Here is a 12234-nt window from a genome sequence, read left to right as displayed (position 1 = left end):
CTTTCTGCCACCCTCTTCTCCCTCTCTGTGCATCTGGCGGCCAAGTGTCTCTCCGCTGGCTGTGGTGAGTGGTGAGTGGTGTGTGAGAGTGAGTGAGAGTGTGTGTGTATGCGTACTTCTCTCTCTCTGTGTATGTGTGTGTGTGTGTGTGTGTGTGTGTGTGTGTGTGTGTGTGTGTTGTTTACTTTGGAGAGTGGCTCTCACTGCTCCACGCTCTGTGGCCTGCTCAGTGCTGGGCTAGACCTGTGCCATCTGTTTACCACCGGGCCGCCTCACAGCAACAGCAGCTCCCTCCCTCCTCTCCTCTCCTCTCTTCACTCCTCTCACCCATCCTCCCTCCTCTCCTCTCCTCTCCTCTCACCCATCCTTCCTCCTCTCCTCTCCTCTCACCCATCCTTCCTCCTCTCCTCTCTTCACTCCTCTCACCCATCCTCCCTCCTCTCCTCTCACCCATCCTTCCTTCTCTTCTCTCCTCTCCTCTCTTCACTCCTCTCACCTCATCCTTCCTCTACTACACTCCTGTCCTGTCCTCTCCTCTCCACCCTCTCCTTCCTATGGGCCCTACCCACAGCAGCACTCTCCTCTCTTCCATCTTTCCACCCTCCACTTCTCTCCTCTCCTCTCTCTCCTCTCACCTCATCCACCCTTCCTCCACTCCTCTCCTCCCTCTCCCTCCTATGTGCCCTTCCCACATCAGAGCGCTCTCTCCTCTCCTCTCCTCTCTTCTCTGCTCATCTCCTTGTCCTTCCTCCGGTCCTCCCTCTGTCTCTCCTTACAGCTGTTCTCTCTCTGCTTCATCTTTTTTTGATACGGATACAAACCAAATCATCCTCCTCCTCCTCCTCCTCTTCCTCCTCTCTCCCGGTAATGCAACCGGTTTCTCACACCACAGCAGGGCTCTCATCTGTTCTCCCTGTTTTCTTTCCTCTGCACGTCCTGTTCTCCTCTTGCTTGCTCGCTCTCTCTCTCTCTCTCTCTCTCTCTCTCTCTCTCTCTCTCTCTCTCTCTCTCTCTCTCTCTCTCTCTCTCTCTCTTGTCCTTGCCAAGGCCTTCTATCCTTTACACAGCAGCAATCTTTTTCTCCTTATTTTCCTCACCCTCTCCCATCTTTGTCAACTAACACCCTCCCCCTCTCCCTCCCTCCTCCACAAATCTTTCTATCCCTGTTTTTCTTCTCTCCCTTTCTCCCTCTCCTAAATGGACACACACCTCAGCTCAGCCCTCTCTCTCTCTCTCTCTCTCTCTCTCTCTCTCCCTCCATCTCTCTCCCTCTCTCCAGACCACCCCCAGCTCCCCTGCTAAGTGCCTCCCGGCAGCCGCACAGCACTGTGGAAATGTCAGCGAGCGAGCGAGGGAGAGAGATTAGACGGCCTGGCAGTGATGGACTGAGGCACTGGGGTGTGTTTAGGGTTGGGGGTGTTTAGGTATGCGGCCGGTGTATCAGGGCCAGATGAAGCCTTCATCTCGCCTCGACAGGAGAGAGAGAGAGGGAGAGAGAGAGAGGCGTAATGCAGACGATTGTATTCAAAGCACCGCAGATGGAGAGAGGAGAGACGAAAAGGAGGGAAAGACACTTGATTGTTGTTCACCTGCAACGTCCCAATCTTTCCTCCAAACCTTCTTTCAAGGAGCAGCACTGCATACTAACCACTGCATACTAACCACTGTTAACCTCTAATTCTGTCAGGTAGAGTCAGACGGCTAGTCTAAGCCAGGGGACTTATTTTCCAGCGGTGAAATAACTTATGTCGTGGCCATCCTAACCGTGGGGGGCCACCGCTCTCAGCATCGCCTCAGGTCTGTGAGCAGCGTGGTGGCGGCGGCAGGATGACTAATCAATCTGTCGATGCTTATCTGATGGCGCTCGGAGAAAAGAGCCCCATTGATCGGCAGGAGACTTATTTGCCCACCGGCCGCTGATGCCGCTGATTTAATAACACGATCCAACGGCCGACTTCACTGCGTTCTTTCGGAAACAGTTCTCTGCTGTCTCTCTTTCTCTCTCCCCCTACACACACACACACATATATATATATATACACACAAACACACTTTCTCTGTCTTACATACACACACTCATACAACAACATACACACCAGGGGTGGGGTTGCCTCAAGGGCGACGCTACGATACCATTGCGATATTTGGGCCACGAGATGATATTTTTGTGATTCTTTACAATATAGCAGGTATTGAGATTCGATTCTGCAATACTCTGCAATTGGGTGCGTGGTAAACTCCTTCTCCGACGTCCTCTCCATTTTCAACCATGACTCAAGAGAAGAACAAGGTCTTGCGTCATCTCATGCGACTTCAGAAGCAACAGAGTACCAAAATAAATATTAAAATCATAATATTAAATAAATTAATATTGATACTTGCCGTTGCTGTCTCAATGTAATATTCGGCTAAAAAATATTGCAACACTACACTGTGCCTCGTTTCCTCCCACTCAAACACACACCCTCTCTCTCCTGCACTCTCATTTGCTCTCTTCCACCCACACACACACACACACACACACACACACACACACAGTGATCAAGGAGCACGCTGCACCAGGACGGCTGGCAGGCAGGCAGGCAAATGGCAAATGTGGAGCCAGATAGTGGGAGTGAGTGAATGCTCTTCTCCTCATTCACAAGTGAATAGACAGTGAGCTGGTCACACCATCTCTCTCTCTCTATTCAACATGCCGCGCGGTGACGTCAAGCGGATACCGCTTCGGGGAGGGAAGGGGCGTTTGATCCCACGGAGGATTTCATTTTGAGGACTCTGCGCTTGTCTGAAAAAAGGGATTTGGCTGGTATTGACATTTTCATCTTTTTTTTTCTTTACTTTAGGAGAGGCATTAGCTGTGTTGGTTTACTTGAGCCTCTGATCTGTGGAGAGGAGTGCTTTCCTGCTTTAAGGGACTTTGCTGAGGCTATAACTGCAGTAAGAGGAAATTAGAGTGTTGGTGTGTGTGTGTGTGTGTGTGTGTGTGTGTGTGTGTGTGTGTGTGAGAAATTACGGCATTGATTAGACAGGAAGTGATGCGTACCTTGGCCCCGTGTTTCTGCAGCACCTCTATGATGTCATTATGAGCCCTCTCTGCTGCAACGTGAAGCGGCATCATGAAACTAAACAGAGAGAGAGAGAGAGAGAGAGAGAGAGAGAGAGAGAGAGAGAGATAGAGAGAGAGAGAGGGAACAAGACCAAGAGACAATTATGTTCGGCTAATTGTCTAAATGCTGTGATAATTACTCCTTTGATGGCAGATAGAGGGGGCGCGAGAGAGAGAGACAAAGAGAGAGAGAAAGAGTAGAAGTCTTCAACGAGAAAATAGAACCTTAAAAAAACATTCTGACACATCTAAGGGATGAGAGAGAGAGAGAGAGAGAGAGAGAGAGAGAGAGAGAGAGAGAGAGAAAGAAAGTAAGAGCAAGAAAGAGGGCCTGGGGCAGGGAGCAAGAGGGAGTGAGTGAGAGAGAGAAAGAGAGAGAGAGAGACAGAGTGAGAGAGAGAGACAGAGGAAGAGAAAGAGAGAGAGAGAGAGAGAGAGAGAGAGAGAGAGAGAGAGAGACAGAGTGAGAAAGAAAGACAGAGTGAGAGAGAGAGAGAGAGAGACAGAGTGAGAGAGAGACAGAGAGAGAGAGAAAGGAAGGCATAGTGTGACTGGAGGGTTCACTCACTCTTTGTTCTTCTCGTTGACGTTGGCTCCCTTGCGCAGCAGCAGCTCGGTGACTTGCTTGCGTTTGGGGTGAGGAGACGCCACCACACAGTGCTGCGGGACACACACACACACACACACACACACACACACACACACACACACACACACACACACAACAAAGACAAGCGCTCTCTTGAGTCACCTCAGAACAGTTCACACAACACGCGCGCAGACGCACACGCATAAACATAAACACACACTCTCCAGACCCAAAACACACTTTCCAGACCCAAAACACACCCTCCTCACCCACAGTACAACAGTGACCAGTTTCAGAGAGCAGAGGTCAATCACGAGGTCACGAGGTCACGCATGTGATCAGAATACATGTATTCCTACTCCATATTGTTATGTGTTCATCATGTCATCCACTGACTATAGAGTGGAGGCACAGACATTAACATTACTGTTTAATGTTAATGTTTAATGTTAATGACAACGCTTCTTACTATTATAAAATAAGAATAATACTTAATCAGAAACTGATGACTACATTCTCAGCCATGAAGAATGAATAGTGGAAAATTGAAGAGCATGACGGGGATGCAAGAGCAGGGGGGCATAGGGGAGGTCACAGAACTGTCTGTGCCATCTAACCCTGGCATACCCTCCCTTAAAGGCAGGTGGCATACCCTCCCTTAAAGGCAGGTGGCATACCCTCCCTTAAAGGCAGGTGGCATACCCTCCCTTAAAGGCAGGTGGCATACCCTCCCTTAAAGGCATGTGGCATACCCTCCCTTAAAGGCAGGTGGCATACTCTCCCTTAAAGGCAGGTGGCATACTCTCCCTTAAAGGCATGTGCCATCTAAACCTCCCTTAAAGGCATGTGGCAGGTGTTATCGGAGGGAGAGAGCTACGGGGTCTCACCAGGGCTGTTTCGTGGGTCTGCGGGTGCTTGAAGTTGATGATCTCCAGAGCCAAGGTCTTCTTCACCTTCGCCATGTCTGCCTCGCGGGCCGCCTGGAGCAGAGAGTGGCCCTTAAACTCATCTGTTCCCGGGAGAAAGAGATAGATAGAGAGAGAGAGAGAGAGATAAGGTGAGCGGGAGCGGGAAAGAGAGTGTGTGTGAGGTTGGAAAGAGAGTGAGTGTGTGTGTGTGTGTGTGCGTGCGATGGAAGAGAAGGACCAGACACTCAGGCCATATGTTCTTCACACTGGGCAAGCCCAAGCCAGAACACTAACGGAGGCCACTGATTGGCTCCCAGCCTCCGAGCTGGACGGGGTGATGGGAACACACCGTCCAGATCTGCACCCTGGAGTTCCACTACCTGCACCAACTGTTCGGTTTGGCAGCCTGTCCACGCTTGTTACTTTGGGTCTGTGTCCGTAAAAATATCACTTGCTGTTGCGTTCGCTTATTTTCACTAGTAAACAAGCTTCTGGGGCACATGCGGTTCTGGTCCGTTTGGAGCTGAAAGGAGTCAAAACAAAACACGAGGTGTGCGTGTTCGTGACGGTTTTCAATGTCACATGGCTGGCCTGGTCCTGGCTCCGCCTGGTGACGTTAGTATGCCGGCTGTTCATTTCCAACGGCTTGTTTCTGACGTTGTGGCATCCGTGCCGTAAATCTTTGTATGTTGGAGAGGATCCACCCCTGCCACTGGAACGGCCAACTAATAAACATCATGTCTGTGGTGTTAATCAGGGCTAGACCATGACAAACACCCAACTAAGAAACATCATGTCTGTGGTGTTGATCAGGGCTAGACCATGACAAACACCCAACTAATAAACATCATGTCTGTGGTGTTGATCAGGGCTAGACCATGACAAACACCCAACTAATAAACATCATGTGTGTGGTGTTGATCAGGGCTAGACCATGACAAACACCCAACTAATAAACATCATGTGTGTGGTGTTGATCAGGGCTAGACCATGACAAACACCCAACACTTATATTAGGATGAGGGGGTTAGAAACCATCGCAGAACACTGATCTCCCAGGCTGCCTCAGTATTCACAGTGCCAGCACTCTCACAGCCTCTCCTCTTCAAAACACACACACACACACACACACACACACACACACACACACACACACACACACACACACACACACACACACACACACACACGCACACACACGCACACACACACACACACACACGTTTGTACTAGGGGCTGGGGGCTGCCAAAGCCATTACATCTCCACCCGGCCAGCTACTGTATCTCTCTCAGGCATGAATAACGCAGGATTAAAATATTATACATTTAAAATAGGCTCCACAGAGTCACAGCTCTGCATGCACACACACACACAGTCACACACACAGTCACACACACACACAGTCACACACACACTGTCACACAGTAATCTGCTTGGCTCCCCGGTGTCTGACAGAAAGTGACAGACTAAGCAGCGGCCACTCAGAGACATGAGTGAGAGGAAGAGATGGGGGGGTGGGGTGGGGGGCATTTGAGAGACTCACAGATGAGGGTGGGGTGGGGTGGGGGGCATTTGAGAGACTCACAGATGAGGGTGGGGTGGGGTGGGGGGCATTTGAGAGACTCACAGATGGGGGGGTGGGGGTGGGGTGGGGGGCATTTGAGAGACTCACAGATGAGGGTGGGGTGGGGTGGGGTGGGGGGCATTTGAGAGACTCACAGATGAGGGTGGCGGGGTTGTGATCATATAACAGACTTACAGATGAAATGAGGCAAAAAAAGAGAGAGAGAGATGGCATGATACAGAGAGAGAGATGATAAAAGAGACAACACAGCTCTGAAACAAGCTGGTGCCATTCACTTTCTCAAGGAAAAAAGAGAGAAAGAGGCTGAAAGACAGTGCGAGGAAGAAAAGAGTGAGGGTGAGAGAGAACGACAGAGAGAGAGAGAGAGAGAGAGAGAAAGAAAGAGAGAGAGAGAGAGAGAAAGAGAGAGAGAGAGAGAGAGAGAGAGAGAAAGAGAGAGAAAGAGAGAAAGAAAGAGAGAGAGAGAGAGAGAGAGAGAGAGAGAGAGAGAAAGAGAGAGAGAGAGAGAGAGAGAGAGAGAGAGAGAGAGAGATTGCGTTTGAGCCCTTCATCAGAGACGTGTCGACCCTGTGATGAGCGACAGGCGGCACGGGTGTCTAGCTCTGAGCGCGGGCTGGTTGTGCATACTGATGATGAGGAACCAGAGCTGGCCTCTTCATATTCACCCAGATTTCATATCGCTCTCATCAGACGAGTCCTTCAAAAGTTTACCAGCGGACTCTGGCTGCCTCCACTTTAGTCTCAGTGGATGACCACAGCTTCGGAGAATCGCTGCTTAAATTGGCCTCAGCATTGTGACATTTCGATGTTCTTCAGATCCTGTTCTTCAGGATTTTGACGTGCTCCGAGAAATGTTCTGACAGCACCACAGTTTGTATAACTCCAAAACTGTCTGGAAATGTTCCTCCTTTCCCATTTCATGGCATGAGCGTGTGTGTGTGTGTGTGTAGGTATGAAGACACACACACACACACAGAAGCAGTCAGATAGTCAAAGTGTCTAGTCTTTGTCCATCTGACAGTTGTGCGCATGAATACGTGCGTGAGTGTGTCTGCTCTGTGCATGCGTGTGTCTGCATGTCTGTGCGTGTGTGTGTCTGTGTGAATGTGTGTGTGAGACTCTCCTTGAGTTCTGGAGTGGGGGCCATGTCGACGGCACTCATCCTGTGTGTGTGTGTGTGTGTGTGTGTGTGTGTGTGTGTGTGTGTGTGTGTGTGTGTCTCACATGTGAGCCTCTCCTTGAGCTCTGGAGTGGGGGCCATGTCGACGGCGCTCATCCTGTGTGTGTGTGTGTGTGTGTGTGTGTGTGTGTGTGTGTGTGTGTGTGTGTGTGTCTCACATGTGAGCCTCTCCTTGAGCTCTGGAGTAGGGGCCATGTCGACGGCGCTCTTCCCGTGGCAGTTGACCAGCGTGGGGTCGGCTCCGTGGCTCAGCAGCAGGGAACACACCTCCACTCGGTTCTTCGACGCCGCCTCGTGCAGAGGGGTGAACTGCCACAGGTCCATGGCGTTCACACACGCGCCGTGCTGCAGCACACACACACACACACACACACACACACACACACACACACACACACACAGAAAACAAACAGGTGAGCCAGCGTAAGTGAGATATTACCAACAGCAGTCATCAACGCTGCAGCCACCACACCGGCCAACCGTATTCCCACGTTGCCACCGGTGACCGGTGAACCAGCACTCCGGACTCACCACTCCATTTGGCAAAACAAACAATGAGAAGGCTCACCGCCCACCAGGGGAGAGACGGGCACACTCCAGAAATGGAATTAGCGCCGGCTAACTCTATGACCAATTTAGGGCCGGGAGCTGCAAACGGATGTTGACAAGGGGGACACATGAACACACAGGAAACGCAACAGCCGGAGGGTTTCATTCAACTGCATTTCAACTGCATTTGAATCATTATGAGGATGTTTTTATCCACAGCCACTCACAACACATGAAAGGTATATATATACATTGCACTGGTTTGTGTGTTCCCTGGAACACACTAGGTTTGAGGAGGACGTTCATTCTTTTGAGAGGGAGTAGGTGGGGTGGGGTGGGGTGGGGGGGTCGGAGTGAAGTTCACCGCTGGTTTAATGTCTTATGTAACCCAGCGTCGCTAATCTGTCAGATGAAAGACTTCTGAGCTCATATAATGCTTTAGGTCTCTGGAGCCCAGATCCACACTGTGCAGAAAAAAAGAAAGAAAAAAAAAAGAAAGAAAACAAAAAAGAAGAAGAAGAAAAAACCACACTACTGGGCCTGCTGTACATTTAGATTTAGACTTTCCTTCCTCTCATAACGTTCGAATGTGAGAAGACAGCTGGCAGAGAAAAAACATTTTCTCTAACCTTTCTTCTCCTTTACCACGCTGGTTTATTTTTTGTTTGATGCCATCAGAGCTAATGCTGGAGAGGCTTGAAGTGTCGGATCGATGGAGCGGCTGGAGGAAGGGGGAAACCGGAGATGCTGGACGCTGGGCTTTAAGAGAGCGGAGAGCTGAAAGCTGCCCGCGCGTCGATAATCACACCTCATGCCGGAACATTTTGTGTGTGTGTGTGTGTGTGTGTGTGGTGTGTGTGTGTGTGTGTGTGTGTGTGTGTGTGTGTGTGAAAACTTCTTTAGTAAAAGACCTGCAGCACAGTAGCTGAGGACTAATCAAACACTGATGCTTGCATTGGCAGTGTGTTTGCACGTTCTTGTGAGTGTGATGCTACTCACCAAAGCCTTATTTAGTACAGGGCCTCGGTGCAGAACCTAAGCTCCAATCACAGTCTCCTCCCCCTCCATGACCCTATAGCCCTTCCACGATGCACTATGACTACCTCTGTCACTCCCCCACAACCTGGAAGCCTTCACACCCATTGACCTCCCTGAATTCAATTCCCTGATCTCCTTATCTAAATCATCAACGTGCCTACTATTTCAATACTTGTTCCTCTAGGCCTTAGTGCTGCTTTCGACACTATAGATCATCATATTTTGCTACAGAACATCAACAGGCTGTGCCCTATCTTGGTTTTGGTCTTACCTTTCCGACCGTCATCAATTTGTTCATGTCCATAATAAGTCATCCAATCACACCAGAGTAAGTTATGGTGTTCCCCAAGGCTCAGTGTTTGGACCCTTGTTCTTCTTCTTGTCCATGCTACCCTTAGGTGTTGTCATAGAGAAGCATGCTACCCTTAGGTGCGGTCATAATGAAGCATGGCATTAACTTCCATTGCTATGCTGATGACACCCAACTTTACCTATCCATGAAACCTGATGAAATTATACAACTACTCAAGATAGAGCCTGCGTGCAAGACGTAAAAGCTTGGATGACTAACAACTTCCTGCTCCTTAACTCATAAACTGAGGTTATGCTTGTAGGCCCAATTGAGAATTACATTATCTAGCCATCTACCGTGACTCGACGGCATCTCATTAACATCCACAAAAGTATGAAAAATCTTGGTGTAATTATCAACCAAGACCTCCTACTTGATCTCAAAGACATTCATTCATTCATCATTATTTCATCTACGCATTATTGCCAAAATCAGAAATGTCCTATCCCTCTAAGATGCAAAAAACCCCCGAATCCACGCTTTTATGACGTCGCGACTAGACTACTGCAAAGGTCTCCTGTCTGGATGTAGCGAAACAACTCAACGAAGAGCCTCCAACTCCAACACACTACAGAATGCTGCTACTCGCACACTTATTAGACCTAAACCTACTACTAGTACTTGCCTCTCTGCACTGGCTCCCTGTAAAAAGTAGAATCGATTTCAAAGTACCCCTTCTAACATACTGTACAAAGTCCTAAACGGCTTAGCTACAAATTACCTCAAGGAATTAGTTGTCCCCTATTGCCCACCGTGATCACTTTGTTCCCAGAGTGCAGGTCTCCTTGTAATTCCAAGAATATCAAAAAGCACAATAGGAGGCAGAGCTTTTTTGCTATCGAGCCCCCCTCCTGTGGAATAATCTTCCCCTGCTTCCATCCGAGATGCAGACACCCTTTCTATATTTAAATTGAGACTAAAGACATTCCTCTTTAGTGCATCCCATAGTCATGAATAATGCATCAACAACCCGTCACCTGTTGCAACATTCTTCACTGTTCTTGCGAACCATGTTGTTGTGCTTAGCAGGAGTGGGCTACAGACAGCGCATATTGTACCGTGAAGGAGTGCCTTTACGGATGCCGGGTGCAGCATACAGCGCTTGTTGCGGCTGTCGCCAGCCAGTTGTGCACTGCCACTGTATCCTGCCACCCTTACTATGCTTGTATAACTAAAAAATCCCCATGCACCCAGCCAACATAACTAAACATAACTCATCACAACTAAACACATATCAAATTCCCAATATCAATAACATCAACAGCATGCGATGCGTGTTGCTGCTGTCGCCAGCCAGGTTGGGCACTGTTGTGTATCCTGCCACCCTTACTATCTTTAACTAAAATCCGCAAACATAACTCGTCTAAACTAAACATAAACACAATTCCCCTACGCCTTCCCGTGCAGCCTCTCCCTCTCCTTTTAGATCATATTATACTAATACTGATTCTGATAAAGTGGTCATATTGCCTACTGCTAATTGTTTACCTAAATGGATTGATGTTAACTAACCAAATTTTTCTCTCTCTTAAAGCGTGACCTCTGCTCGCAAATGCTGATATCTGTGGAAACATTGTTTCTCATCACCGTATCCATTAAGTACATATACGCGTATTAGGCAACCAAACTCTACCCACTCACTTAGTCTAGGAGGGGAAAAGAGACAATCTTCACTGTGGGATGCTGCTGTAGACTCTCTACTCTCTACCCAATACTCTCTGCTAGCAGTTACCTGCAATCCAAATAATTACCACCATCAACACAGTTTTCTGTTCCATTACTCTACTAACCCTTGTAATAGTAACCTTACGAGCACACTGTGTACCCACTAAACCAGTCGTTCTCAAAGTGTGGTCCGCCAGTGCCCCGTAATGGTCCGCGACGGCCGCAAGTTAATTATTGCGACATTTCTAACATACAACTCAGAACGAGGAGAACACAGTCAGTAGTAGCCTAATCTATTAAAGAGTTGCCTAATCTATTAACAAGGTCATGTATTGGTGGCTTAAGACAGGGACAATGAAAAGAAAATGAAATGATAATGCCTCTGACACAGACAAGGAGAAAGTTTCGCAAGGGCGAGATGGTTCAGCCACACTGGGCATCATCCCACCGCGGAGCTGCATTCAAACAGCGTTTTTTTTCTCCCACTGCGGAGACAACAAGGTGATAACTATATTCTGTGTTGTGTGACGTTGGATAATGACAACTCTTAATTATGAAAAGTTGACTACTAGGATGGCTATATTAATGCCAGTCGTCTAGCCTACGGTTGGTAGTGAATGACTGCGGTCGCGTGGTCGGTATGCGCAATTACGCATCGTTGTGTTTATTGGTTGTGTTGTGTGATACATTGGCGTGTCTGAGTGTGTGATGGGAGTATGAGGCTGTGAGCGAACTAATAGTTTGTAACATAACCAAGTCATGCATGGAGCAGGGTTCCAGATGCTTTGCCTAGCACATTGTCATATCTATAACTAGTCTACCGGTACGAAAAAAAAAGGAGTGCCCATCCGCGAAAATAATGTGCCGCTAAGAATTGTCTGGCGCCAGGTCTGGGTAGGAGGCCTGTTGTTCCGGGGATATACTATTTAGTTAGATGGTCCGCGAGTTTTTTTGTATTGGCTAAGTGGTCCTTGGTCTGAAAAAGTTTGAGAAACACTGCACTAAAATGTTGTACAATACTTGCATGAGCTCTCCCCACCTTATCCTCCTTATCCTATCACTTTTGTATGCATCGTGTATGTGTCATGTTATGTTTGTATGTATTGTATACATCTACCACATGTATGCCGTGTACATTTACCACGTGTATGCTTGCATACTCTTCCTGATATGTATATGATTTCATCTGCCATTTTCCTGATGGTCTCCCCTCCCCACGTCCTCTTCTCCCAGAAGCAGTCAGTCGTTTGCTCTCTGGACT

General features: G+C 48.5%; 1 pseudogene; it reads right to left on the bottom strand.

Moving 5' to 3' along the window:
- The window catches only part of LOC116222985, a 99449-nt pseudogene that overhangs the window by 14292 nt on the left and 72923 nt on the right, over positions 1-12234 (bottom strand).

Source organism: Clupea harengus, chromosome 12, assembly GCF_900700415.2.
Source record: "Clupea harengus chromosome 12, Ch_v2.0.2, whole genome shotgun sequence".
In the NCBI taxonomy this organism is placed as follows: Eukaryota; Metazoa; Chordata; class Actinopteri; order Clupeiformes; family Clupeidae; genus Clupea; species Clupea harengus.
Note: the sequence above shows the minus strand (reverse complement) of the source record. Positions and strands in the feature narration are given on the sequence as shown.